This window comes from Scyliorhinus torazame, chromosome 4 (assembly GCF_047496885.1).
Source record: "Scyliorhinus torazame isolate Kashiwa2021f chromosome 4, sScyTor2.1, whole genome shotgun sequence".
NCBI classification, from domain to species: domain Eukaryota; kingdom Metazoa; phylum Chordata; class Chondrichthyes; order Carcharhiniformes; family Scyliorhinidae; genus Scyliorhinus; species Scyliorhinus torazame.
The window spans coordinates 39948820-39972507 of NC_092710.1; the positions used below are offsets into that span (position 1 = coordinate 39948820).

The window sequence follows — 23688 nt, forward strand, 5'->3', positions numbered from 1 at the left end:
GATGGGGACAGTGAGGAGGGAGCTTTATTCTGTATCAAACCCCGTGCAGTACCTGTCCTGGGAGTGTTTGACGGGGACAGTGAAGAGGGTGCTTTACTCTGTATCTAACCCCGTGCTGTACCTGCCCTGGGAGAGTATGATGGGGACAGTGTCGAGGGCGCTTTACTCTGTATCTAACCCCGTGTTGTACCTGCCCTGGGAGAGTTTGATGGGGACAGTGTAGAGGGAGCTTTACTCTGTATCTAACCCCGTGCTGTACCTGTCCTGGTTGTGTTTAACGGGGACAGTGCAGAGGGAGCTTTTCTCTTTTTCCAACCCCGTGCTGTACCTGTCCTGCGAGTGTTTGATGGGGACAGTGTGGAGGCAGCTTTACTCTGCATCTAACCCCGTGCTGTACCTGTCCTGGGAGTGTCTCATGGGGACAGTGTAGAGGAAGATTTACTCTGTACCTAACCCCGTGCTGTACCTGTCCTGGGAGTGTTTTATGGGGACAGTATGGAGGGATCTTTACTCTGTATCTAACCCCGTGCTGTACCTGTCTTGGGAGTGTTTGATGGGGACAGTGTAGAGGGTGCTTTACTCTGTATCAAACCCCATGCTGTACATGTCCTGGGAGTGTTTAATGGGGACAGTGTAGAGGGAGCATTACTCTGTATCTAACCGCGTGCTGTAGCTGTCCTGGGAGTGTTTGATGGGAACAGTGTAGAGGGAGCTTTACTCTATATCTAACCCCATGCTGTACCTGTCCTGGGAGTGTTTGATGGGAACAGTAGAGAGGGAGCTTTACTCTGTATCTAACACCGTGCTGTACCTGTCAGGAAGTGTTTGATGGGGCAGTGTAGAGGGAGCTTTACTCTGTATCTAACCCTGTGCTGTACCTGTCCTGGGAGTGTTTGATGGGGACAGTGTGGAGCGAGCTTTACTCTGTATCTAACCCCGTGCTGTACCTGTCCTGGGAGTGTTTGATGGGGACAGTGTAGGGGGAGCTTGACTCTGTATCTAACCCCGTGCTGTACCTGTACTGGGAGTGTTTGATGGGGACAGGGTGGAGGGAGCTTTACTCTGTATCTAACCCCGTTCTGTACCTGTCCTGGGAGTGTTTGACGGGGACAGTGCAGAGGGAGCTTTTCTCTTTCTCTAAACCTATGCGGTACCTGTCCGGGGAGTGTTTGACGGGGACAGTGTAGAGGGAGCTTTACTCTGTGTCTAACCCCGTGCTGTACCTATCCTGGGAGTGTTTGATGGGGACAGGGTGGAGGGAGCTTTGCTCTATATCTAACCCCGTGCTGTACCTGCCCTGGGAGTGTTTGATGGGGACAGTGTAGTGGGAGCTTTACTCTGTATTTAACCCCGTGCTGTACCTGTCCTGGGAGTGTTTGATGGGGACAGTGTAGAGGGAGCATTACTCTTTATCTGACCCCGTGCTGTACCTGTCGTGGGAGTGTTTGATGGGAACAGTGTAGAGGGAGCTTTACTCTGTATCTAACCCCATGCTGTACCTGTCCTGGGAGTGTTTGATGGGAACAGTATAGAGGGAGCTTTACTCTGTATCTAACCCCGTGCTGTACCTGTCAGGAAGTGTTTGATGGGGCAGTGTAGAGGGAGCTTTACTCTGTATCTAACCCCGTGCTGTAGCTATCCTGGGAGTGTTTGATGGGGCAGTGAAGAGGGAGCCTTACTCTGTATCTAACCCAGTGCTGTACCTGCCTGGGAGAGTTTGATGGGGACAGTGTAGAGGGAGCTTTACTCTGTATCTAACCCCGTGTTGTCCCTGCCCTGGGAGAGTTTGATGGGGACAGTGTAGAGGGAGCTTTACTCTGTATCTAACCCCGTGCTGTACCTGTCCTGGGAGTGTTTGATGGGGACAGTGTGGAAGGAGCTTTACTCTGTATCTAACCGCGTGCTGTACCTGCCCTGGGAGAGTTTGATGGGGACAGTGAAGAGGGAGCTTTATTCTGTATCAAACCCCGTGCAGTACCTGTCCTGGGAGTGTTTGACGGGGACAGTGAAGAGGGTGCTTTACTCTGTATCTAACCCCGTGCTGTACCTGCCCTGGGAGAGTATGATGGGGACAGTGTCGAGGGCGCTTTACTCTGTATCTAACCCCGTGTTGTACCTGCCCTGGGAGAGTTTGATGGGGACAGTGTAGAGGGAGCTTTACTCTGTATCTAACCCCGTGCTGTACCTGTCCTGGTTGTGTTTAACGGGGACAGTGCAGAGGGAGCTTTTCTCTTTTTCCAACCCCGTGCTGTACCTGTCCTGCGAGTGTTTGATGGGGACAGTGTGGAGGCAGCTTTACTCTGCATCTAACCCCGTGCTGTACCTGTCCTGGGAGTGTCTCATGGGGACAGTGTAGAGGAAGATTTACTCTGTACCTAACCCCGTGCTGTACCTGTCCTGGGAGTGTTTTATGGGGACAGTATGGAGGGATCTTTACTCTGTATCTAACCCCGTGCTGTACCTGTCTTGGGAGTGTTTGATGGGGACAGTGTAGAGGGTGCTTTACTCTGTATCAAACCCCGTGCTGTACCTGCCCTGGGAGAGTTTGATGGGGACAGTGTAGTGGGAGCTTTACTTTGTATTTAACCCCGTGCTGTACCTGTCCTGGGAGTGTTTGATGGGGACAGTGTAGAGGGAGCATTACTCTTTATCTGACCCCGTGCTGTACCTGTCGTGGGAGTGTTTGATGGGAACAGTGTAGAGGGAGCTTTACTCTGTATCTAACCCCATGCTGTACCTGTCCTGGGAGTGTTTGATGGGAACAGTATAGAGGGAGCTTTACTCTGTATCTAACCCCGTGCTGTACCTGTCAGGAAGTGTTTGATGGGGCAGTGTAGAGGGAGCTTTACTCTGTATCTAACCCCGTGCTGTAGCTATCCTGGGAGTGTTTGATGGGGCAGTGAAGAGGGAGCTTAACTCTGTATCTAACCCTGTGCTGTACCTGTCCTGGGAGTGTTTGATGGGGATAGTGTGGAGCGAGCTTTACTCTGTATCTAACCCCGTGCTGTACCTGTCCTGGGAGTGTTTGATGGGGACAGTGTAGAGGGAGCTTGACTCTGTATCTAATCCCGTGCTGTACCTGTCCTGGGAGTGTTTGATGCGGACAAGGTAGAGGGAGCTTTACTCTGTATCTAACCCCGTGCTGTACCTGTCCTGGGAGTGTTTGACGGGGACAGTGCAGAGGAAGCTTTTCTCTTTCTCTAACCCCATGCGGTACCTGTCCTGGGAGTGTTTGACGGGGACAGTGTAGTGGGAGCTTTACTCTGTATCTCACCCCGTGCTGTACCTGTCCTGGGAGTTTTTGTTGCGGACAGTGTGGAGGGAGCTTTACTCTGTATCTAACCCCGTGCTGTTCCTGCCCTGGGAGAGTTTGATGGGGACAGTGTAGAGGGAGCTTTACTCTGTATCTAACCCCGTGCTGTACCTGTCCTGGGAGTGTTTGTTGGGGACAGTGTAGAGGGAGCTTTACTCTGTATCTAACCCCGTGCTGTACCTGTCCTGGGAGTGTTTGATGGGGACAGTGTAGAGGGAGCTTTACTCTGTATCTAACCCCGTGCTGTACCTGTCATGTGAATGTTTGATGGGGACAGTGTAGAGGGAGCTTTACTCTGTGTCTAACCCCGTGCTGTAACTGTCCTGGGAGTGTTTGATGGGGACAGTGTGGAGGGACCTTTACTCTGTATCTAACCCCGTGCTGTACCTGTCCTGGGAGTGTTTGATGGGGACAGTGTAGACGGAGCTTTACTCTGTTTCTAACCCAGTGCTGTACCTGTCCTGGGAATGTTTGATGGGGACAGTGTAGAGGGAGCTTTACTCTGTATCTAACCCCGTGCTGTACCTGTCCTAGGACTTTTTGATGGGGACAGTGTAGAGGGTGCTTTGCTCTGTCACTAACCCCGTGCTGTACCTGTCCTGGGAGTGTTTGATGGGGACAGTGTAGAGGGAGCTTTACTCTGTATCTATCCCCGTGCTGTACCTGTCCTGGGAGTGTTTGATGGGGACAGTGTAGAGGGAGCTTTACTCTGCATCTAACCCCGTGCTGTACCTGCCCTGGGAGAATGTGATGGGGACAGTGTAGAGGGAGCTTTACTCTGTATCTAACCCCGAGCAGTACCTGTCCTGGGAGTGTTTGATGGGGACAGTGTAGAGGGAGCTTCACTCTGTATCTAACCCCGTGCAGTACCTGTCCTGGGAGTGTTTGATGGGGACAGTGTGGAGGGTGCTTTACTCTGTATCTAACCCCGTGCTGTACCTGCCCTGGGAATGTTTGATGGGGACAGTGTAGAGGGAGCTTTACTCTGTATCTAACCCCGTGCTGTACCTGTCCTGGGAGTGTTTGATGGGGACAGTGTAGAGGGAGCTTTACTCTGTATCTAACCCCGTGCTGTACCTGTCCTGGGAGTGTTTGATGGGGACAGCGTAGAGGAAGCTTTACTCTGTATCTAACCCCGTTCTGTACCTGTCCTGGGAGTGTTTGATGGGGAGAGTGTAGAGGGAGCTTTACTCTGTATCTAACCCCGTGCTGTACCTGCGCTGGGAGTGTTTGATGGGGACAGTGGAGAGGGACCTTTACTCTGAATCTAACCCCGTGCAGTACCTGTCCTGGGAGTGTTTGATGGGGACAGTGTAGAGGGAGCTTTACTCTGTATCTAACTCCGTGCTGTACCTGCCCTGGTAGTGTTTGATGGGGACAGTGTGGAGGGAGCTTTACTCTGTATCTAACCCCGTGCTGTTCCTGCCCTGGGAGAGTTTGATGGGGACAGTGTAGAGGGAGCTCTACTCTGTATCTAACCCCGTGCTGTACCTGTCCTGGGAGTGTTTGATGGGCACAGTGTAGAGGGAGCTTTACTCTGTATCTAACCCCGTGCTGTTCCTGCCCTGGGAGAGTTTGATGGGGAAAGTGTAGAGGGAGCTTTACTCTGTATCTTACCCCGTGCTGTACCTGTCCTGGGAGAGTTTGATGGGGACAGTGCAGAGGGAGCTTTAGTCTGTATCTAACCCCGTGCTGTACCTGTCCTGGGAGTGTTTGATGGGGACAGTGTGGAGGGAGCTTTACTCTGTATCTAACCCCGTGCTGTTCCTGCCCTGGGAGAGTTTGATGGGGACAGTGTAGAGGGAGCTTTACTCTGTATCTAACCCCGTGCTGTACCTGTCCTGGGAGTGTTTGATGGGGACAGTGTAGAGGGAGCTTTACTCTGTGTCTAACCCCGTGCTGTAACTGTCCTGGGAGTGTTTGATGGGGACAGTGTGGAGGGACCTTTACTCTGTATCTAACCCCGTGCTGTAACTGTCCTGGGAGTGTTTGAGAGGGACAGTGTAGAGGGAGCTTTACTCTGTATCTAACCCCGTGCTGTACCTGTCCTGGGAGTGTTTGATGGGGACAGTGTAGACGGAGCTTTACTCTGTTTCTAACCCAGTGCTGTACCTGTCCTGGGAATGTTTGATGGGGACAGTGTAGAGGGAGCTTTACTCTGTATCTAACCCCGTGCTGTACCTGTCCTGGGAGTGTTTGATGGGAACAGTGTAGAAGGAGCTTTACTCTGTATCTAACCCCGTTCTGTACCTGTCCTGGGAGTGTTTGATGGGGAGAGTGTAGAGGGAGCTTTACTCTGTATCTAACCCCGAGCAGTACCTGTCCTGGGAGTGTTTGATGGGGACAGTGTAGAGGGAGCTTCACTCTGTATCTAACCCCGTGCATTACCTGTCCTGGGAGTGTTTGATGGGGACAGTGTGGAGGGTGCTTTACTCTGTATCTAACCCCGTGCTGTACCTGCCCTGGGAAAGTTTGATGGGGACAGTGTAGAGGGAGCTTTACTCTGTATCTAACCCCGTGCTGTACCTGTCCTGGGAGTGTTTGATGGGGACAGTGTAGAGGGTGCTTTACTCTGTATCAAACCCCGTGCTGTACCTGCCCTGGGAGAGTTTGATGGGGACAGTGTAGTGGGAGCTTTACTCTGTATTTAACCCCGTGCTGTACCTGTCCTGGGAGTGTTTGATGGGGACAGTGTAGAGGGAGCATTACTCTTTATCTGACCCCGTGCTGTACCTGTCGTGGGAGTGTTTGATGGGAACAGTGTAGAGGGAGCTTTACTCTGTATCTAACCCCATGCTGTACCTGTCCTGGGAGTGTTTGATGGGAACAGTATAGAGGGAGCTTTACTCTGTATCTAACCCCGTGCTGTACCTGTCAGGAAGTGTTTGATGGGGCAGTGTAGAGGGAGCTTTACTCTGTATCTAACCCCGTGCTGTAGCTATCCTGGGAGTGTTTGATGGGGCAGTGAAGAGGGAGCTTAACTCTGTATCTAACCCTGTGCTGTACCTGTCCTGGGAGTGTTTGATGGGGATAGTGTGGAGCGAGCTTTACTCTGTATCTAACCCCGTGCTGTACCTGTCCTGGGAGTGTTTGATGGGGACAGTGTAGAGGGAGCTTGACTCTGTATCTAATCCCGTGCTGTACCTGTCCTGGGAGTGTTTGATGCGGACAAGTTAGAGGGAGCTTTACTCTGTATCTAACCCCGTGCTGTACCTGTCCTGGGAGTGTTTGACGGGGACAGTGCAGAGGAAGCTTTTCTCTTTCTCTAACCCCATGCGGTACCTGTCCTGGGAGTGTTTGACGGGGACAGTGTAGTGGGAGCTTTACTCTGTATCTCACCCCGTGCTGTATCTGTCCTGGGAGTTTTTGTTGCGGACAGTGTGGAGGGAGCTTAACTCTGTATCTAACCCCGTGCTGTACCTGCCCTGGGAGGGTTCGATGGGGACAGTGTCGAGGGTGCTTTACTCTGCATCTAACCTCGTGCTGTACCTGTCCTGGGAGTGTTTGATGGGAACAGTGTAGAAGGAGCTTTACTCTGTATCTAACCCCGTTCTGTACCTGTCCTGGGAGTGTTTGATGGGGAGAGTGTAGAGGGAGCTTTACTCTGTATCTAACCCCGTGCTGTACCTGTCCTGGGAGTGTTTGATGGGGCATTGTAGAGGGACCTTACTCTGTATCTAACCCCGTGCAGTACCTGTCCTGGGAGTGTTTGATGGGGACAGTGTAGAGGGAGCTTTACTCTGTATCTAACTCCGTGCTGTACCTGCCCTGGGAGTGTTTGATGGGGACAGTGTGGAGGGAGCGTTACTCTGTATCTAACCCCGTGCTGTACCTGTCCTGGGAGTGTTTGATGGGGACAGTGTAGAGGGAGCTTTACTCTGTATCTAACTCCGTGCTGTACCTGCCCTCGGAGTGTTTGATGGGGACAGTGTGGAGGGAGCTTTACTCTGTATCTAACCCCGTGCTGTTCCTGCCCTGGGAGAGTTTGATGGGGACAGTGTAGAGGGAGCTTTACTCTGTATCTAACCCCGTGCTGTACCTGTCCTGGGAGTGTTTGTTGGGGACAGTGTAGAGGGAGCTTTACTCTGTATCTAACCCCGTGCTGTACCTGTCCTGGGAGTGTTTGATGGGGACAGTGTAGAGGGAGCTTTACTCTGTATCTAACCCCGTGCTGTACCTGTCATGTGAATGTTTGATGGGGACAGTGTAGAGGGAGCTTTACTCTGTGTCTAACCCCGTGCTGTAACTGTCCTGGGAGTGTTTGATGGGGACAGTGTGGAGGGACCTTTACTCTGTATCTAACCCCGTGCTGTACCTGTCCTGGGAGTGTTTGATGGGGACAGTGTAGACGGAGCTTTACTCTGTTTCTAACCCAGTGCTGTACCTGTCCTGGGAATGTTTGATGGGGACAGTGTAGAGGGAGCTTTACTCTGTATCTAACCCCGTGCTGTACCTGTCCTAGGACTTTTTGATGGGGACAGTGTAGAGGGTGCTTTGCTCTGTCACTAACCCCGTGCTGTACCTGTCCTGGGAGTGTTTGATGGGGACAGTGTAGAGGGAGCTTTACTCTGTATCTATCCCCGTGCTGTACCTGTCCTGGGAGTGTTTGATGGGGACAGTGTAGAGGGAGCTTTACTCTGCATCTAACCCCGTGCTGTACCTGCCCTGGGAGAATGTGATGGGGACAGTGTAGAGGGAGCTTTACTCTGTATCTAACCCCGAGCAGTACCTGTCCTGGGAGTGTTTGATGGGGACAGTGTAGAGGGAGCTTCACTCTGTATCTAACCCCTGCAGTACCTGTCCTGGGAGTGTTTGATGGGGACAGTGTAGAGGGACCTTTACTCTGTATCTAACCCCGTGCAGTACCTGTCCTGGGAGTGTTTGATGGGGACAGTGTAGAGGGAGCTTTACTCTGTATCTAACTCCGTGCTGTACCTGCCCTGGGAGTGTTTGATGGGGACAGTGTGGAGGGAGCTTTACTCTGTATCTAACCCCGTGCTGTTCCTGCCCTGGGAGAGTTTGATGGGGACAGTGTAGAGGGAGCTTTACTCTGTATCTAACCCCGTGCTGTGCCTGTCCTGGGAGTGTTTGATGGGGACAGTGTAGAGGGAGCTTTACTCTGTATCTAACCCCGTGCTGTTCCTGCCCTGGGAGAGTTTGATGGGGACAGTGTAGAGGGAGCTTTACTCTGTATCTAACCCCGTGCTGTACCTGTCCTGGGAGAGTTTGATGGGGACAGTGCAGAGGGAGCTTTAGTCTGTATCTAACCCCGTGCTGTACCTGTCCTGGGAGTGTTTGATGGGGACAGTGTGGAGGGAGCTTTACTCTGTATCTAACCCCGTGCTGTTCCTGCCCTGGGAGAGTTTGATGGGGACAGTGTAGAGGGAGCTTTACTCTGTATCTAACCCCGTGCTGTACCTGTCCTGGGAGTGTTTGATGGGGACAGTGTAGAGGGAGCTTTACTCTGTGTCTAACCCCGTGCTGTAACTGTCCTGGGAGTGTTTGATGGGGACAGTGTGGAGGGACCTTTACTCTGTATCTAACCCCGTGCTGTAACTGTCCTGGGAGTGTTTGAGAGGGACAGTGTAGAGGGAGCTTTACTCTGTATCTAACCCCGTGCTGTACCTGTCCTGGGAGTGTTTGATGGGGACAGTGTAGACGGAGCTTTACTCTGTTTCTAACCCAGTGCTGTACCTGTCCTGGGAATGTTTGATGGGGACAGTGTAGAGGGAGCTTTACTCTGTATCTAACCCCGTGCTGTACCTGTCCTGGGAGTGTTTGATGGGAACAGTGTAGAAGGAGCTTTACTCTGTATCTAACCCCGTTCTGTACCTGTCCTGGGAGTGTTTGATGGGGAGAGTGTAGAGGGAGCTTTACTCTGTATCTAACCCCGTGCTGTACCTGTCCTGGGAGTGTTTGATGGGGCAGTGTAGAGGGACCTTTACTCTGTATCTAACCCCGTGCAGTACCTGTCCTGGGAGCGTTTGATGGGGACAGTGTAGAGGGAGCTTTACTCTGTATCTAACTCCGTGCTGTACCTGCCCTGGGAGTGTTTGATGGGGACAGTGTGGAGGGAGCGTTACTCTGTATCTAACCCCGTGCTGTACCTGTCCTGGGAGTGTTTGATGGGGACAGTGTAGAGGGAGCTTTACTCTGTATCTAACTCCGTGCTGTACCTGCCCTCGGAGTGTTTGATGGGGACAGTGTGGAGGGAGCTTTACTCTGTATCTAACCCCGTGCTGTTCCTGCCCTGGGAGAGTTTGATGGGGACAGTGTAGAGGGAGCTTTACTCTGTATCTAACCCCGTGCTGTACCTGTCATGTGAATGTTTGATGGGGACAGTGTAGAGGGAGCTTTACTCTGTGTCTAACCCCGTGCTGTAACTGTCCTGGGAGTGTTTGATGGGGACAGTGTGGAGGGACCTTTACTCTGTATCTAACCCCGTGCTGTACCTGTCCTGGGAGTGTTTGATGGGGACAGTGTAGACGGAGCTTTACTCTGTTTCTAACCCAGTGCTGTACCTGTCCTGGGAATGTTTGATGGGGACAGTGTAGAGGGAGCTTTACTCTGTATCTAACCCCGTGCTGTACCTGTCCTAGGACTTTTTGATGGGGACAGTGTAGAGGGTGCTTTGCTCTGTCACTAACCCCGTGCTGTACCTGTCCTGGGAGTGTTTGATGGGGACAGTGTAGAGGGAGCTTTACTCTGTATCTATCCCCGTGCTGTACCTGTCCTGGGAGTGTTTGATGGGGACAGTGTAGAGGGAGCTTTACTCTGCATCTAACCCCGTGCTGTACCTGCCCTGGGAGAATGTGATGGGGACAGTGTAGAGGGAACTTTACTCTGTATCTAACCCCGAGCAGTACCTGTCCTGGGAGTGTTTGATGGGGACAGTGTAGAGGGAGCTTCACTCTGTATCTAACCCCGTGCAGTACCTGTCCTGGGAGTGTTTGATGGGGACAGTGTGGAGGGTGCTTTACTCTGTATCTAACCCCGTGCTGTACCTGCCCTGGGAAAGTTTGATGGGGACAGTGTAGAGGGAGCTTTACTCTGTATCTAAGCCCGTGCTGTACCTGTCCTGGGAGTGTTTGATGGGGACAGTGTAGAGGGTGCTTTACTCTGTATCAAACCCCGTGCTGTACCTGCCCTGGGAGAGTTTGATGGGGACAGTGTAGTGGGAGCTTTACTCTGTATTTAACCCCGTGCTGTACCTGTCCTGGGAGTGTTTGATGGGGACAGTGTAGAGGGAGCATTACTCTTTATCTGACCCCGTGCTGTACCTGTCGTGGGAGTGTTTGATGGGAACAGTGTAGAGGGAGCTTTACTCTGTATCTAACCCCATGCTGTACCTGTCCTGGGAGTGTTTGATGGGAACAGTATAGAGGGAGCTTTACTCTGTATCTAACCCCGTGCTGTACCTGTCAGGAAGTGTTTGATGGGGCAGTGTAGAGGGAGCTTTACTCTGTATCTAACCCCGTGCTGTAGCTATCCTGGGAGTGTTTGATGGGGCAGTGAAGAGGGAGCTTAACTCTGTATCTAACCCTGTGCTGTACCTGTCCTGGGAGTGTTTGATGGGGATAGTGTGGAGCGAGCTTTACTCTGTATCTAACCCCGTGCTGTACCTGTCCTGGGAGTGTTTGATGGGGACAGTGTAGAGGGAGCTTGACTCTGTATCTAATCCCGTGCTGTACCTGTCCTGGGAGTGTTTGATGCGGACAAGTTAGAGGGAGCTTTACTCTGTATCTAACCCCGTGCTGTACCTGTCCTGGGAGTGTTTGACGGGGACAGTGCAGAGGAAGCTTTTCTCTTTCTCTAACCCCATGCGGTACCTGTCCTGGGAGTGTTTGACGGGGACAGTGTAGTGGGAGCTTTACTCTGTATCTCACCCCGTGCTGTATCTGTCCTGGGAGTTTTTGTTGCGGACAGTGTGGAGGGAGCTTAACTCTGTATCTAACCCCGTGCTGTACCTGCCCTGGGAGGGTTCGATGGGGACAGTGTCGAGGGTGCTTTACTCTGCATCTAACCTCGTGCTGTACCTGTCCTGGGAGTGTTTGATGGGGAGAGTGTAGAGGGAGCTTTACTCTGTATCTAACCCCGTGCTGTACCTGTCCTGGGAGTGTTTGATGGGGCATTGTAGAGGGACCTTTACTCTGTATCTAACCCCGTGCAGTACCTGTCCTGGGAGGGTTTGATGGGGACAGTGTAGAGGGAGCTTTACTCTGTATCTAACTCCGTGCTGTACCTGCCCTGGGAGTGTTTGATGGGGACAGTGTGGAGGGAGCGTTACTCTGTATCTAACCCCGTGCTGTACCTGTCCTGGGAGTGTTTGATGGGGACAGTGTAGAGGGAGCTTTACTCTGTATCTAACTCCGTGCTGTACCTGCCCTCGGAGTGTTTGATGGGGACAGTGTGGAGGGAGCTTTACTCTGTATCTAACCCCGTGCTGTTCCTGCCCTGGGAGAGTTTGATGGGGACAGTGTAGAGGGAGCTTTACTCTGTATCTAACCCCGTGCTGTACCTGTCCTGGGAGTGTTTGTTGGGGACAGTGTAGAGGGAGCTTTACTCTGTATCTAACCCCGTGCTGTACCTGTCCTGGGAGTGTTTGATGGGGACAGTGTAGAGGGAGCTTTACTCTGTATCTAACCCCGTGCTGTACCTGTCATGTGAATGTTTGATGGGGACAGTGTAGAGGGAGCTTTACTCTGTGTCTAACCCCGTGCTGTAACTGTCCTGGGAGTGTTTGATGGGGACAGTGTGGAGGGACCTTTACTCTGTATCTAACCCCGTGCTGTACCTGTCCTGGGAGTGTTTGATGGGGACAGTGTAGACGGAGCTTTACTCTGTTTCTAACCCAGTGCTGTACCTGTCCTGGGAATGTTTGATGGGGACAGTGTAGAGGGAGCTTTACTCTGTATCTAACCCCGTGCTGTACCTGTCCTAGGACTTTTTGATGGGGACAGTGTAGAGGGAGCTTTGCTCTGTCACTAACCCCGTGCTGTACCTGTCCTGGGAGTGTTTGATGGGGACAGTGTAGAGGGAGCTTTACTCTGTATCTATCCCCGTGCTGTACCTGTCCTGGGAGTGTTTGATGGGGACAGTGTAGAGGGAGCTTTACTCTGCATCTAACCCCGTGCTGTACCTGCCCTGGGAGAATGTGATGGGGACAGTGTAGAGGGAGCTTTACTCTGTATCTAACCCCGAGCAGTACCTGTCCTGGGAGTGTTTGATGGGGACAGTGTAGAGGGAGCTTCACTCTGTATCTAACCCCGTGCAGTACCTGTCCTGGGAGTGTTTGATGGGGACAGTGTGGAGGGTGCTTTACTCTGTATCTAACCCCGTGCTGTACCTGCCCTGGGAAAGTTTGATGGGGACAGTGTAGAGGGAGCTTTACTCTGTATCTAACCCCGTGCTGTACCTGTCCTGGGAGTGTTTGATGGGGACAGTGTAGAGGGAGCTTTACTCTGTATCTAACCCCGTGCTGTACCTGTCCTGGGAGTGTTTGATGGGGACAGCGTAGAGGAAGCTTTACTCTGTATCTAACCCCGTTCTGTACCTGTCCTGGGAGTGTTTGATGGGGAGAGTGTAGAGGGAGCTTTACTCTGTATCTAACCCCGTGCTGTACCTGCGCTGGGAGTGTTTGATGGGGACAGTGTAGAGGGACCTTTACTCTGTATCTAACCCCGTGCAGTACCTGTCCTGGGAGTGTTTGATGGGGACAGTGTAGAGGGAGCTTTACTCTGTATCTAACTCCGTGCTGTACCTGCCCTGGGAGTGTTTGATGGGGACAGTGTGGAGGGAGCTTTACTCTGTATCTAACCCCGTGCTGTTCCTGCCCTGGGAGAGTTTGATGGGGACAGTGTAGAGGGAGGGAGCTTTACTCTGTATCTAACCCCGTGCTGTACCTGTCCTGGGAGTGTTTGATGGGGACAGTGTAGAGGGAGCTTTACTCTGTATCTAACCCCGTGCTGTTCCTGCCCTGGGAGAGTTTGATGGGGACAGTGTAGAGGGAGCTTTACTCTGTATCTAACCCCGTGCTGTACCTGTCCTGGGAGAGTTTGATGGGGACAGTGCAGAGGGAGCTTTAGTCTGTATCTAACCCCGTGCTGTACCTGTCCTGGGAGTGTTTGATGGGGACAGTGTGGAGGGAGCTTTACTCTGTATCTAACCCCGTGCTGTTCCTGCCCTGGGAGAGTTTGATGGGGACAGTGTAGAGGGAGCTTTACTCTGTATCTAACCCCGTGCTGTACCTGTCCTGGGAGTGTTTGATGGGGACAGTGTAGAGGGAGCTTTACTCTGTGTCTAACCCCGTGCTGTAACTGTCCTGGGAGTGTTTGATGGGGACAGTGTGGAGGGACCTTTACTCTGTATCTAACCCCGTGCTGTAACTGTCCTGGGAGTGTTTGAGAGGGACAGTGTAGAGGGAGCTTTACTCTGTATCTAACCCCGTGCTGTACCTGTCCTGGGAGTGTTTGATGGGGACAGTGTAGACGGAGCTTTACTCTGTTTCTAACCCAGTGCTGTACCTGTCCTGGGAATGTTTGATGGGGACAGTGTAGAGGGAGCTTTACTCTGTATCTAACCCCGTGCTGTACCTGTCCTAGGACTTTTTGATGGGGACAGTGTAGAGGGTGCTTTGCTCTGTCACTAACCCCGTGCTGTACCTGTCCTGGGAGTGTTTGATGGGGACAGTGTAGAGGGAGCTTTACTCTGTATCTATCCCCGTGCTGTACCTGTCCTGGGAGTGTTTGATGGGGACAGTGTACAGGGAGCTTTACTCTGCATCTAACCCCGTGCTGTACCAGCCCTGGGAGAATGTGATGGGGACAGTGTAGAGGGAGCTTTACTCTGTATCTAACCAGAGCAGTACCTGTCCTGGGAGTGTTTCATGGGGACAGTGTAGAGGGAGCTTCACTCTGTATCTAACCCCGTGCAGTACCTGTCCTGGGAGTGTTTGATGGGGACAGTGTGGAGGGTGCTTTACTCTGTATCTAACCCCGTGCTGTACCTGCCCTGGGAAAGTTTGATGGGGACAGTGTAGAGGGAGCTTTACTCTGTATCTAACCCCGTGCTGTACCTGTCCTGGGAGTGTTTGATGGGGACAGTGTAGAGGGAGCTTTACTCTGTATCTAACCCCGTGCTGTACCTGTCCTGGGAGTGTTTGATGGGGACAGCGTAGAGGAAGCTTTACTCTGTATCTAACCCCGTGCTGTACCTGTCCTGGGAGTGTTTGATGGGGACAGTGAAGAGCGAGCTTTACTCTGTATCTAACCCTGTGCTGTACCTGCCCTCGGAGTGTTTGATGGGGACAGTGTGGAGGGAGCTTTACTCTGTATCTAACCCCGTGCTGTTCCTGCCCTGGGAGAGTTTGATGGGGACAGTGTAGAGGGAGCTTTACTCTGTATCTAACCCCGTGCTGTACCTGTCCTGGGAGTGTTTGATGGGGACAGTGTAGAGGGAGCTTTACTCTGTATCTAACCCCGTGCTGTACCTGTCATGTGAATGTTTGATGGGGACAGTGCAGAGGGAGCTTTACTCTGTATCTAACCCCGTGCTGTACCTGTCCTGGGAGTGTTTAACGGGGACAGTGCAGAGGGAGCTTTACTCTGTATCTAACCCCGTGCTGTACCTGTCCTGGGAGTGTTTGATGGGGACAGTGTGGAGGGAGCTTTACTCTGTATCTAACCCCGTGCTGTACCTGTCCTGGGAGTGTTTGATGGGGACAGTGTAGACGGAGCTTTACTTTGTTTCTAACCCAGTGCTGTACCTGTCCTGGGAATGTTTGATGCGGACAAGGTAGAGGGAGCTTTACTCTGTATCTAACCCCGTGCTGTACCTGTCCTGGGAGTGTTTGATGGGGACAGTGCAGAGGAAGATTTTCTCTTTCTCTAGCCCCATGCGGTACCTGTCCTGGGAGTGTTTGATGGGGACAGTGTAGTGGGAGCTTTACTCTGTATCTAACCCCGTGCTGTATCTGTCCTGGGAGTTTTTGTTGAGGACAGTGTGGAGGGAGCTTAACTCTGTATCTAACCCCGTGCTGTACCTGCCCTGGGAGGGTTCGATGGGGACAGTGTCGAGGGTGCTTTACTCTGCATCTAACCTCGTGCTGTACCTGTCCTGGGAGTGTTTGATGGGAACAGTGTAGAAGGAGCTTTACTCTGTATCTAACCCCGTTCTGTACCTGTCCTGGGAGTGTTTGATGGGGAGAGTGTAGAGGGAGCTTTACTCTGTATCTAACCCCGTGCTGTACCTGTCCTGGGAGTGTTTGATGGGGCAGTGTCGAGGGACCTTTACTCTGTATCTAACCCCGTGCAGTACCTGTCCTGGGAGTGTTTGATGGGGACAGTGTAGAGGGAGCTTTACTCTGTATCTAACTCCGTGCTGTACCTGCCCTGGGAGTGTTTGATGGGGACAGTGTGGAGGGAGCGTTACTCTGTATCTAACCCCGTGCTGTACCTGTCCTGGGAGTGTTTGATGGGGCATTGTAGAGGGACCTTTACTCTGTATCTAACCCCGTGCAGTACCTGTCCTGGGAGGGTTTGATGGGGACAGTGTAGAGGGAGCTTTACTCTGTATCTAACTCCGTGCTGTACCTGCCCTGGGAGTGTTTGATGGGGACAGTGTGGAGGGAGCGTTACTCTGTATCTAACCCCGTGCTGTACCTGTCCTGGGAGTGTTTGATGGGGACAGTGTAGAGGGAGCTTTACTCTGTATCTAACTCCGTGCTGTACCTGCCCTCGGAGTGTTTGATGGGGACAGTGTGGAGGGAGCTTTACTCTGTATCTAACCCCGTGCTGTTCCTGCCCTGGGAGAGTTTGATGGGGACAGTGTAGAGGGAGCTTTACTCTGTATCTAACCCCGTGCTGTACCTGTCCTGGGAGTGTTTGTTGGGGACAGTGTAGAGGGAGCTTTACTCTGTATCTAACCCCGTGCTGTACCTGTCCTGGGAGTGTTTGATGGGGACAGTGTAGAGGGAGCTTTACTCTGTATCTAACCCCGTGCTGTACCTGTCATGTGAATGTTTGATGGGGACAGTGTAGAGGGAGCTTTACTCTGTGTCTAACCCCGTGCTGTAACTGTCCTGGGAGTGTTTGATGGGGACAGTGTGGAGGGACCTTTACTCTGTATCTAACCCCGTGCTGTACCTGTCCTGGGAGTGTTTGATGGGGACAGTGTAGACGGAGCTTTACTCTGTTTCTAACCCAGTGCTGTACCTGTCCTGGGAATGTTTGATGGGGACAGTGTAGAGGGAGCTTTACTCTGTATCTAACCCCGTGCTGTACCTGTCCTAGGACTTTTTGATGGGGACAGTGTAGAGGGTGCTTTGCTCTGTCACTAACCCCGTGCTGTACCTGTCCTGGGAGTGTTTGATGGGGACAGTGTAGAGGGAGCTTTACTCTGTATCTATCCCCGTGCTGTACCTGTCCTGGGAGTGTTTGATGGGGACAGTGTAGAGGGAGCTTTACTCTGCATCTAACCCAGTGCTGTACCTGCCCTGGGAGAATGTGATGGGGACAGTGTAGAGGGAGCTTTACTCTGTATCTAACCCCGAGCAGTACCTGTCCTGGGAGTGTTTGATGGGGACAGTGTAGAGGGAGCTTCACTCTGTATCTAACCCCGTGCAGTACCTGTCCTGGGAGTGTTTGATGGGGACAGTGTGGAGGGTGCTTTACTCTGTATCTAACCCCGTGCTGTACCTGCCCTGGGAAAGTTTGATGGGGACAGTGTAGAGGGAGCTTTACTCTGTATCTAACCCCGTGCTGTACCTGTCCTGGGAGTGTTTGATGGGGACAGTGTAGAGGGAGCTTTACTCTGTATCTAACCCCGTGCTGTACCTGTCCTGGGAGTGTTTGATGGGGACAGCGTAGAGGAAGCTTTACTCTGTATCTAACCCCGTTCTGTACCTGTCCTGGGAGTGTTTGATGGGGAGAGTGTAGAGGGAGCTTTACTCTGTATCTAACCCCGTGCTGTACCTGCGCTGGGAGTGTTTGATGGGGACAGTGTAGAGGGACCTTTACTCTGTATCTAACCCCGTGCAGTACCTGTCCTGGGAGTGTTTGATGGGGACAGTGTAGAGGGAGCTTTACTCTGTATCTAACTCCGTGCTGTACCTGCCCTGGGAGTGTTTGATGGGGACAGTGTGGAGGGAGCTTTACTCTGTATCTAACCCCGTGCTGTTCCTGCCCTGGGAGAGTTTGATGGGGACAGTGTAGAGGGAGGGAGCTTTACTCTGTATCTAACCCCGTGCTGTACCTGTCCTGGGAGTGTTTGATGGGGACAGTGTAGAGGGAGCTTTACTCTGTATCTAACCCCGTGCTGTTCCTGCCCTGGGAGAGTTTGATGGGGACAGTGTAGAGGGAGCTTTACTCTGTATCTAACCCCGTGCTGTACCTGTCCTGGGAGAGTTTGATGGGGACAGTGCAGAGGGAGCTTTAGTCTGTATCTAACCCCGTGCTGTACCTGTCCTGGGAGTGTTTGATGGGGACAGTGTGGAGGGAGCTTTACTCTGTATCTAACCCCGTGCTGTTCCTGCCCTGGGAGAGTTTGATGGGGACAGTGTAGAGGGAGCTTTACTCTGTATCTAACCCCGTGCTGTACCTGTCCTGGGAGAGTTTGATGGGGACAGTGTAGAGGGAGCTTTACTCTGTGTCTAACCCCGTGCTGTAACTGTCCTGGGAGTGTTTGATGGGGACAGTGTGGAGGGACCTTTACTCTGTATCTAACCCCGTGCTGTAACTGTCCTGGGAGTGTTTGAGAGGGACAGTGTAGAGGGAGCTTTACTCTGTATCTAACCCCGTGCTGTACCTGTCCTGGGAGTGTTTGATGGGGACAGTGTAGACGGAGCTTTACTCTGTTTCTAACCCAGTGCTGTACCTGTCCTGGGAATGTTTGATGGGGACAGTGTAGAGGGAGCTTTACTCTGTATCTAACCCCGTGCTGTACCTGTCCTAGGACTTTTTGATGGGGACAGTGTAGAGGGTGCTTTGCTCTGTCACTAACCCCGTGCTGTACCTGCCCTGGGAAAGTTTGATGGGGACAGTGTAGAGGGAGCTTTACTCTGTATCTAACCCCGTGCTGTACCTGTCCTGGGAGTGTTTGATGGGGACAGTGTAGAGGGAGCTTTACTCTGTATCTAACCCCGTGCTGTACCTGTCCTGGGAGTGTTTGATGGGGACAGCGTAGAGGAAGCTTTACTCTGTATCTAACCCCGTGCTGTACCTGTCCTGGGAGTGTTTGATGGGGACAGTGAAGAGCGAGCTTTACTCTGTATCTAACCCTGTGCTGTACCTGCCCTCGGAGTGTTTGATGGGGACAGTGTGGAGGGAGCTTTACTCTGTATCTAACCCCGTGCTGTTCCTGCCCTGGGAGAGTTTGATGGGGACAGTGTAGAGGGAGCTTTACTCTGCATCTAACCCCGTGCTGTACCTGTCCTGGGAGTGTTTGATGGGGACAGTGTAGAGGGAGCTTTACTCTGTATCTAACCCCGTGCTGTACCTGTCATGTGAATGTTTGATGGGGACAGTGCAGAGGGAGCTTTACTCTGTATCTAACCCCGTGCTGTACCTGTCCTGGGAGTGTTTAACGGGGACAGTGCAGAGGGAGCTTTACTCTGTATCTAACCCCGTGCTGTACCTGTCCTGGGAGTGTTTGATGGGGACAGTGTGGAGGGAGCTTTACTCTGTATCTAACCCCGTGCTGTACCTGTCCTGGGAGTGTTTGATGGGGACAGTGTAGACGGAGCTTTACTCTGTTTCTAACCCAGTGCTGTACCTGTCCTGGGAATGTTTGATGCGGACAAGGTAGAGGGAGCTTTACTCTGTATCTAACCCCGTGCTGTACCTGTCCTGGGAGTGTTTGATGGGGACAGTGCAGAGGAAGATTTTCTCTTTCTCTAGCCCCATGCGGTACCTGTCCTGGGAGTGTTTGATGGGGACAGTGTAGTGGGAGCTTTACTCTGTATCTAACCCCGTGCTGTATCTGTCCTGGGAGTTTTTGTTGAGGACAGTGTGGAGGGAGCTTAACTCTGTATCTAACCCCGTGCTGTACCTGCCCTGGGAGGGTTCGATGGGGACAGTGTCGAGGGTGCTTTACTCTGCATCTAACCTCGTGCTGTACCTGTCCTGGGAGTGTTTGATGGGAACAGTGTAGAAGGAGCTTTACTCTGTATCTAACCCCGTTCTGTACCTGTCCTGGGAGTGTTTGATGGGGAGAGTGTAGAGGGAGCTTTACTCTGTATCTAACCCCGTGCTGTACCTGTCCTGGGAGTGTTTGATGGGGCAGTGTCGAGGGACCTTTACTCTGTATCTAACCCCGTGCAGTACCTGTCCTGGGAGTGTTTGATGGGGACAGTGTAGAGGGAGCTTTACTCTGTATCTAACTCCGTGCTGTACCTGCCCTGGGAGTGTTTGATGGGGACAGTGTGGAGGGAGCGTTACTCTGTATCTAACCCCGTGCTGTACCTGTCCTGGGAGTGTTTGATGGGGACAATGTAGAGGGAGCTTTACTCTGTATCTAACTCCGTGCTGTACCTGCCCTGGGAGTGTTTGATAGGGACAGTGTGGAGGGAGCTTTACTCTGTATCTAACCCCGTGCTGTTCCTGCCCTGGGAGAGTTTGATGGGGACAGTGTAGAGGGAGCTTTACTCTGTATCTAACCCCGTGCTGTACCTGTCCTGGGAGTGTTTGTTGGGGACAGTGTAGAGGGAGCTTTACTCTGTATCTAACCCCGTGCTGTACCTGTCCTGGGAGTGTTTGATGGGGACAGTGTAGAGGGAGCTTTACTCTGTATCTAACCCCGTGCTGTACCTGTCCTGGGAGTGTTTCATGGGGACAGTGTAGAGGGAGCTTTACTCTGCATCTAACCCCGTGCTGTACCTGTCCTGGTAGTGTTTAACGGGGACAGTGTAGAGGGAGCTTTTCTCTTTCTCTTACCCCATGCGGTACCTGTCCTGGGAGTGTTTGATGGGGACAGTGTAGAGGGAGCTTTACTCTGTGTCTAACCCCGTGCTGTAACTGTCCTGGGAGTGTTTGATGGGGACAGTGTGGAGGGACCTTTACTCTGTATCTAACCCCGTGCTGTTACTGTCCTGGGAGTGTTTGATGGGGACAGTGTAGAGGGAGCTTTACTCTGTGTCGAACCCCGTGCTGTAACTGTCCTGGGAGTGTTTGATGGGGACAGTGTGGAGGGACCTTTACTCTGTATCTAACCCCGTGCTGTACCTGTCCTGGGAGTGTTTGATGGGGACAGTGTAGACGGAGCTTTACTCTTTTTCTAACCCAGTGCTGTACCTGTCCTGGGAATGTTTGATGGGGACAGTGTAGAGGGAGCTTTACTCTGTATCTAACCCCGTGCTGTACCTGTCCTAGGACTTTTTGATGGGGACAGTGTAGAGGGTGCTTTGCTCTGTCACTAACCCCGTGCTGTACCTGTCCTGGGAGTGTTTGATGGGGACAGTGTAGAGGGAGCTTTACTCTGTATCTATCCCCGTGCTGTACCTGTCCTGGGAGTGTTTGATGGGGACAGTGTAGAGGGAGCTTTACTCTGCATCTAACCCCGTGCTGTACCTGCCCTGGGAGAATGTGATGGGGACAGTGTAGAGGGAGCTTTACTCTGTATCTAACCCCGTGCAGTACCTGTCCTGGGAGTGTTTGATGGGGACAGTGTGGAGGGTGCTTTACTCTGTATCTAACCCCGTGCTGTACCTGCCCTGGGAAAGTTTGATGGGGACAGTGTAGAGGGAGCTTTACTCTGTATCTAACCCCGTGCTGTACCTGTCCTGGGAGTGTTTGATGGGGACAGTGTAGAGGGAGCTTTACTCTGTATCTAACCCCGTGCTGTACCTGTCCTGGGAGTGTTTGATGGGGACAGCGTAGAGGAAGCTTTACTCTGTATCTAACCCCGTTCTGTACCTGTCCTGGGAGTGTTTGATGGGGAGAGTGTAGAGGGAGCTTTACTCTGTATCTAACCCCGTGCTGTACCTGTCCTGGGAGTGTTTGATGGGGCAGTGTAGAGGGACCTTTACTCTGTATCTAACCCCGTGCAGTACCTGTCCTGGGAGTGTTTGATGGGGACAGTGTAGAGGGAGCTTTACTCTGTATCTAACTCCGTGCTGTACCTGCCCTGGGAGTGTTTGATGGGGACAGTGTGGAGGGAGCTTTACTCTGTATCTAACCCCGTGCTGTTCCTGCCCTGGGAGAGTTTGATGGGGACAGTGTAGAGGGAGCTTTACTCTGTATCTAACCCCGTGCTGTACCTGTCCTGGGAGTGTTTGTTGGGGACAGTGTAGAGGGAGCTTTACTCTGTATCTAACCCCGTGCTGTACCTGTCCTGGGAGTGTTTGATGGGGACAGTGTAGAGGGAGCTTTACTCTGTATCTAACCCCGTGCTGTACCTGTCATGTGAATGTTTGATGGGGACAGTGCAGAGGGAGCTTTACTCTGTATCTAACCCCGTGCTGTACCTGTCCTGGGAGTGTTTGATGGGGACAGTGTAGAGGGAGCTTTACTCTGTATCTAACCCCGTGCTGTACCTGTCCTGGGAGTGTTTCATGGGGACAGTGTAGAGGGAGCTTTACTCTGTATCTAACCCCGTGCTGTGCCTGTCCTGGGAGTGTTTGATGGGGACAGTGTAGAGGGAGCTTTACTCTGTGTCTAACCCCGTGCTGTAACTGTCCTGGGAGTGTTTGATGGGGATAGTGTGGAGGGACCTTTACTCTGTATCTAACCCCGTGCTGTACCTGTCCTGGGAGTGTTTGATGGGGACAGTGTAGACGGAGCTTTACTCTGTTTCTAACCCAGTGCTGTACCTGTCCTGGGAATGTTTGATGGGGACAGTGTAGAGGGAGCTTTACTCTGTATCTAACCCCGTGCTGTACCTGTCCTAGGACTTTTTGATGGGGACAGTGTAGAGGGTGCTTTGCTCTGTCACTAACCCCGTGCTGTACCTGTCCTGGGAGTGTTTGATGGGGACAGTGTAGAGGGAGCTTTACTCTGTATCTATCCCCGTGCTGTACCTGTCCTGGGAGTGTTTGATGGGGACAGTGTAGAGGGAGCTTTACTCTGCATCTAACCCCGTGCTGTACCTGCCCTGGGAGAATGTGATGGGGACAGTGTAGAGGGAGCTTTACTCTGTATCTAACCCCGAGCAGTACCTGTCCTGGGAGTGTTTGATGGGGACAGTGTAGAGGGAGCTTCACTCTGTACCTAACCCCGTGCTGTCCCTGTCCTGGGAGTGTTTGATGGGGACAGTGTGGAGGGTGCTTTACTCTGTATCTAACCCCGTGCTGTACCTGCCCTGGGAAAGTTTGATGGGGACAGTGTAGAGGGAGCTTTACTCTGTATCTAACCCCATGCTGTACCTGTCCTGGGAGTGTTTGATGGGGACAGTGTAGAGGGAGCTTTACTCTGTATCTAACCCCGTGCTGTACCTGTCCTGGGAGTGTTTGATGGGGACAGCGTAGAGGAAGCTTTACTCTGTATCTAACCCCGTGCTGTACCTGTCCTGGGAGTGTTTGATGGGGACAGTGAAGAGGGAGCTTTACTCTGTATCTAACCCTGTGCTGTACCTGTCCTGGGAGTGTTTGATGGGGACAGTGTAGAGGGAACTTTACTCTGTATCTAACCCCATGCTGTACCTGTCCTGGGAGTGTTTGATGTGGACAGTGTAGAGGGAGCTTTACTCTGTATCTAACCCCGTGCAGTACCTGCCCTGGGAGAGTTTGATGGGGACAGTGTAGAGGGAGCTTTACTCTGTATCTAACCCCGTGCTGTACCTGTCCTGGGAGTGTTTGATGGGGACAGTGTAGAGGGAGCTTTACTCTGTATCTAACCCCGTGCTCTACCTGTCCTGGGAGTGTTTGATGGGGACAGTGTAGAGGGAGCTTTACTCTGTATCTAACCCCGTGCTGTACCTGTCCTGGGAGTGTTTGCTGGGGACAGTGTAGAGGGAGTTTTACTCTCTATCTAACCCCGTACTGTACCTGTCCTGGGAGTGTTTGATGGGGACTGTGTAGAGGGAGCTTTACTCTGTATCTAACCCCGTGCTGTACCAGTCCTGGGAGTGTTTGATGGGGACAGTGTAGAGGGAGCTTTACTCTGTATCTAACCCCGTGCTGTACCTGTCCTGGGAGTGTTTGATGGGGACAGTGTAGAGGGAGCTTTACTCTGTATCTAACCCCGTGCTGTACCTGTCCTGGGAGTGTTTGATGGGGACAGGGTAGAGGGAGCTTTACTCTGTATCTAACCCCGTGCTGTACCTGTGCTGGGAGTGTTTGATGGGGACAGTGTAGAGGGAGCTTTACTCTGTATCTAACCCCGTGCTGTACCTGTCCTGGGAGTGTTTGATGGGGACAGTGTAGAGGGAGCTTTACTCTGTATCTA

General features: G+C 52.3%; 1 protein-coding gene across 1 annotated transcript in view; it reads right to left on the reverse strand.

Moving 5' to 3' along the window:
- LOC140410199 (E3 ubiquitin-protein ligase DTX4-like) overlaps positions 1-23688 on the reverse strand; it is a 187375-nt gene that overhangs the window by 91565 nt on the left and 72122 nt on the right. The gene's annotated exons all lie outside the window — the stretch shown is intronic.